General features: G+C 47.1%; 1 non-coding gene across 1 annotated transcript; it reads left to right on the forward strand.

Moving 5' to 3' along the window:
* The first annotated feature begins 4840 nt into the window (after window positions 1–4840).
* TRNAL-UAG lies at window positions 4841–4922 on the forward strand. The gene has a single exon. It is a non-coding gene; the product is annotated as a tRNA-Leu (tRNA).
* The last annotated feature ends 1172 nt before the right edge of the window (window positions 4923–6094 follow it).

Here is a 6094-nt window from a genome sequence, read left to right on the forward strand (position 1 = left end):
TATCTGATAAAGGATTCATAGCTAGAATAGAGAGCTTTTACTACTCAATAATAAAGAGATAAAGAACCCAATGTAAAAATGAGCAAAAGAGAGGTACCTGTGTGGCTTAGTCATTTGGGGATCTGACTTTTGATTTTGGCTCAGTTTATGATCTCAGGGTCATGGGATCAAGCCCTAGGCAGACTCCACGCTCAATACGTAGTCTGCTTGTCCCTCTCCCTCTGCTCCTCCATCTGTGCGCTCGCTCGCTCACTCATACTTAAATAAATAAATAAATAAGATCTTAAAAAAAAAATTCACTTATATGAAACATCCAGAATGGGGAAATCCATGGTAACAGAAGGTAGATTAGTGGTTGCCTGGGGCTGGGAAGGGAGTTTGGGGAGAATGGGAAGTGACTACTAACGGGTATAGGGATTCTTTTTTGGGATGATGAAAATGTCCTAAAATTAATCGTGGCGATGGTTGCACAACTTTGAATATACTAAAAAAACACTGGATTATACGTTTTAAATGGGTATATTGTATGGTCTGTGAATTATACCGCATCAAAGCTGTTTAGCCCCCCAAAAAAGTACTCATGGAGTCCCCATCTCACCCCGGTGCTTGGCGGTGTGGCATCAGAGGAAAGGTCACCAGAAACAGTCGTCCAGCTCTTACGGGCACTGGCCCTGTAATCACAGATACGTGGTGATTCCCAGCTTCAAGGACATGGGTATAATCTCTGCACAGGCTCATACAGGGATGGAGAACCACACTGGCCACACAGGCCACAAAAGGGAAATGGCTCTCAGGTGTTCACTGCTCAGGTCCCCTGTCCACAGGAGGCCGTGTCCACAGGGGTTATAGAGCAATTTCAGGTTCATGGCAAAACTGAGCAGACGGTATAGAGACTTCCCATATCTCCCCTGTCCCCACACAGGCAGAGCCTCCCCATTATCGATGTCCCCTGCAGAGTGGTACATTTGTTACAAGTGATGAACATACATTGACACATCATTATCACCCAAAGTCCATTGCTCACATTAAGGTTCACTCTTGGTGTGATGCGTTCCACGAGTCTAGATAAACATAATGACAGGTATCTATCATTATAGTATTATAGAGAGTAGTTTTTTTTTTTTTAAGATTTTATTTATTTATTTGACAGAGAGAGACAGCCAGCAAGAGAGGGAACACAAGCAGGGGGAGTGGGAGAGGAAGAAGCAGGCTCCCAGCGGAGGAGCCCAATATGGGGCTCGATCCCAGGACTCTGGGATCACTCCCTGAGCCGAAGGCAGACGCTTGACGACTGAGCCACTCAGGTGCCCCTAGAGAGTAGTTTCTTTGCCCTAAAAATCCTGTCTCCCAACTATTCATCCCTACACCCCTCCCCCAGCTCTTGGGAACCACAGCGAGATGCTTCAAAGCAGCAACCTGAAAGTCCTCCTCGGCTCACCTCGTTGGCTCAGAAGGTCCCAGGCCTACTGGGCATAAAAAGTGAAGCACATCACAGAACCATCAAATGGCCTGTGTATAGTTATGACTCACAGAAGTTATGAAATGACCACACTTGTGTCTTTTGGGTGGCTCATTTCTCACTTCGCCTTCTGCAAAGCAAACCCCAGGACTAGAGTGAGGCGTTTGCTCATACATCTCCCTAGGAAAAGATCCAGAAGGACAGCTCAAGATTACTCTTTATAGTGGGGACTTCTGAGCTGTGGGATTCAGCTCGGCGGTGCGGAAGAGAATGTCTCTTCTACTTTATACGTATGACGTGATGTTTGAAAAACATTTTTACAGTGGGGTTGCCTTACATTTCAAATTTATTTATTTTTAAATGCCATTTTTAAGTAATATCTTAAAACATGGGGCTCAAACCCACAACCCAAGATCAAGAGTCACATGGTCTTACTGACTGAGCCAGCCAGGTGCCCCTCCATTTCGAATTTACACTTATTTGTGCTTCTCGTTTCCTCGAGTTTCAACAAGGAACATGTATTACTTTTGCAAAAGCTATTTTTAAATGTCACTTCAAAACCCAAACTTTCACAAAATGAAACAAAACCCCAAAACGAAACAGTCCAGTTGCCTTGGTTTCTGTGGCCTCCCCTCCCCTTGCCTGGCTGGGGCTGGCTTTGCCCAGAAGCTGCCCTCTCTTCAAACTGCACTCCTGAAGACATCAATCAGCGCAGAAGTCGAGTCAGCACGTCCGTGGGAGCCCAGACAGGCCGGGAGAGAAATGCTCAGTGGAGCAGATGAGCTCATGGCCTTGCTTCCACGGGATTTTTGGCATGAGGGTTCTGGGCAGCTCTGGAAGCAGCTCTCCTTCTCCTAGAAGACCTGCTCTTTGCCTGATCAGGCCTAGTAAGTGCAGGATTAATGTTCACTTGAATTAAATTACCAGAGAGAGAGTTGGGGCGGCGGAAGTTTGCTCCCAGCACATGGTCCAACTATAGCAGAATGCTGAATCATGACGGGGGGAATCCTAAATAGGTCTCTGCTTCCTGCTTGTGGCTGCAGGTGATCTTCCAGAAGAACAGACCACAGTTTGGCCACGTCCAGACTGAAGTTCTATGAGCTCTTGTGTTAGGCAGCTCCAACCAGAAGCATTTGCCTCTGACTTTGTCTGGGCCCACGTAGCAAGATGGAGTGGCCCTAACCAAGCATGTAAAACCACCAGTACGAGGAGGAGGATTGTGGCCAATACTGTTCTAGGTTCTGGAGATATAGCTTTGGGTGAACAAGACACGATCTGGAGATGACATTCTAGCAGGGCCCAGTATGGTCCTGGGAGAGACTCAAACACCTGCTTATGGCAGGGGTAGGGAGATGTACGTGGAATAATACCACCAAGTGGTCAGCGCCCAGGCAAGAACTCTGGTAGTGAGCACACTGAGGTGCTGGGAGGAGAACTTAGGTCCCTGGAGTCACCACCACCACAACCACACTACATACATTTAAGTGCATGACACAGGGCACCCTGAGTGGCTGAGTGGATTAAGCATCTGCCTTGGGCTCAGGTCATGATCCCGGTGTCCTAGGATCGAGCCCCACATTGGGCTCCCTGCTCAGTGGGAAGCCTGCTTCTTCCTCTCCCCTTGCTCCTCATCTCTCTCTTTCTTTCTGTCAAATAAATAATAAAAATCTTTAAGTGCATGACATACATTACCGTGTTCAATCTTCTTCTTCATTCTGGGGTATGAAGTGCCCAGAAGAGTGCTTGACTTGCTGCAGATGCCCAAGGAGTATCGGCAGAATGAATGAGTGTGATTCTCACAGCAATCCTGTGATGTGGGTATTATTATCACCCCATGATCACAGGGATGAATGACAGGTCCAGGGAGAAGTAGTTTTCCTAAGGTCACACAGCTAGTCAAGTCTCAGGCTATGTGATCTCCAAGCCCATGCACTGGTTTTTCCACTGTACTGGTTTTCCAATGACTGCTGTAACAATTTTCCACAAATTTAGTGGATTAAAACAACACAGTCAACTTACAGTTCTGGAAGTCAGAAGTCTGAAAATCAAGGTGTCAGGCACTTGTGTTCCTTTTCGTAAGCTCTACGGGAGAAGGTGCATTCCCTGGCTTGTGGTATCACTGGGACCTCTGTTTCTATCTTCAAACCTTCTCTGATTCCTGTGTTGCTCTTCTAAGGACCCTTGTGATTACACTGGGTTCACGTGGATAATCCAGAATAATCTCCCCATCTCTAGCGCCTTATTACACCAACAAAGTCCCTTTTGTCACATAAAGTAACATACAGGTTCTGGGGATTTGGTTATGGACATCTTTGGGGGGCATTTCAGCTTACCACACCCACCGGCATATCTTTACTATACTGTATTTTTGTTATTTTCCTTAAGCATGCAAGGAGATGGATATGCCTAAGAGTACGTAAAATTAGAAAAAAGTGGACTAAAAGGATCTGAGACTCCTTAGGAAGGAGGAAGGGGAATCGAACTTGAGGGTATAAAAATAGACTTGAATCTTATCTATGTATACTGTTCAGTGTAGTTTTTATTAAAGAATATTTGAAGCAAACATACAAAATGTTAACAATTTTGGGTGATGGGAGTTAGAAATTTGCTATGTACTTATGTATTGTATATTTGCTCTGTATTTATTGCATTAAAACAGAAAACACTGAAATAGCCTGCACAGAAGAAGGGGAATCTTGGGTCTTGGGAGGGTCTTGGGAGGGGAATCTTGGGTCCTGGGGCAGCTGAGACAAGTCACTTAGCCTCTCTGCACTTCAGTTCTCTCTCTCTAATATGCAGACAAGAGGTACCTTTGAGGGATTCCAACACACAAATAATCCTTAACAACATCATTGACATTGTAACAACATTCAGCTGGACCTGTGATTCTTACCTCCGGTTGGCAGGGACCAAACCATGCGGCCACCAAGGGCTTGCAGAGCTGACCTGGAGTAGGAAAGGCGAGTCCGCAGGATAGAGACCCAGCCGGGTTCTGTGCAGAGCAAGGTTCCTGGCTGGATCCGCAGCCCCGAAAGGGAGGAAGCTACAGCACGGCACCGCCCCCGCGTGGCCGTAGACAGTATACGCCGCACACGGCAAATCCAATGCACACACACGTGAGGACTGAATATTAATGTTTAATATTTGGGAACTCTTCTTTCCTTTGCAGTGCTGCGCTCCGTTCGTAGTTTTTGCGGCGCATCACAAAAGTACCGTGATTCCACAACGCAGAAGGGAACCAGGGATCAAGACGCCTTCAACAGGCGCGGGAAACACTTGGCTGGTACCGAGCTTGCGCAAACCTAAGAGGGTGGGACCACGGAGCGTGAGACGCCACGTCATTAGACTAATATAGTTTCAGCGGAAGCTATTGCAACGGGCGGTAGCGTGGCCGAGTGGTCTAAGGCGCTGGATTTAGGCTCCAGTCATTTCGATGGCGTGGGTTCGAATCCCACCGCTGCCACACCTTTGGAGGTCTTTGTTTTCCTGAATTATTCAATTTGTTTGTCATCCTTTCCCAATGCCTATTTCTGCTCTTTTCTTACGCTCTTAAAAAAAAAAAGGAATGGAGAGCGAATGGAGAAAGGAAGAAACTACAGCCCAGGCCCTCTCCTGCCCAGTACACAAACCCACCAATCCAGCTACTTAAAAGAAAACCAGAAGTGTCTCCCTATTTCCAAGGGAAAAGCGTCTGAGATAACTTTAATAGTTTCCAGCCGACTGCCTGCATCTTTAATTTAATGCTTCAGGGCTGGAGGCCACAGGGAGCAGACCTCATTACTCTGCAAGAACAAAGGTTAGGTGGGGTGATTTTAATTACGACTTGAGATAAGGAAATTTCCTTTCCAGCCCCTTCTGTGTCCTACGGAGCGCTCCAGCTGACTCCACAAACCTGTTGGTAGAAGCCTGTCAGGTGACCCTACGAAAGGCTGGGGCATCAGAGGGCCTGTCCCACGTGGGGCTATCAACCTTAAGATCCCAGCTTCATTGATCCACCTCCTAGTTGGTCTTCAGGCTTGGCTCTGGGGGCTTTCATCTATTTATGTATTCCATAACTATTATTGAAAGGCCTACTGTGTGCCATAAACCAAGATCGTCCTGAGGCTACAGAACACACAAGGCAGGCAAGTCTAGTCCCTCAGTTTTACAGCTGGGAAATTTCAAATTACACCTGTGAGGAGTGTTGTAAAGTGCGTGCTGACCTGGCTCAGCGTCAACCAAAGAGGTGACATTTAGCTGGGACTTGAAATTGAGAGGTCAGGTCTGTGAAGGTGGGAGAGGGGAGTCCCAGGAAGAGGAAACAGCATGTGGAAGATCCTAGCGGCAGATGAGAGTGTGGTGAGTTTGAGATGCTTTGAAGGCAATTCAGGGCAGCTGAGCAGAGAGCAGCATGGACGGACTAAGGGCGAGAGATGAGACAGCCGTGTTAGGCAAGGAGGGCCATGCACGCCCCACTGAGGCTTTGAACTTCATTCTGAGGGCAATGGGAAAACATCAAAAGGTTTTAAATGGGAGGATGGCATGTTCCAATTTTGGGTTTAGAAATTTCCCTCTGGCAGCAGGAACTGCAGCTGTCTAGGAGAAAGGAGAGTGGCTTGTACCATGGTTGTGACAGTGTGTAGGACAGGAAAGGGT

This window comes from Ailuropoda melanoleuca, chromosome 10 (assembly GCF_002007445.2).
Source record: "Ailuropoda melanoleuca isolate Jingjing chromosome 10, ASM200744v2, whole genome shotgun sequence".
Taxonomy (NCBI): Eukaryota; Metazoa; Chordata; class Mammalia; order Carnivora; family Ursidae; genus Ailuropoda; species Ailuropoda melanoleuca.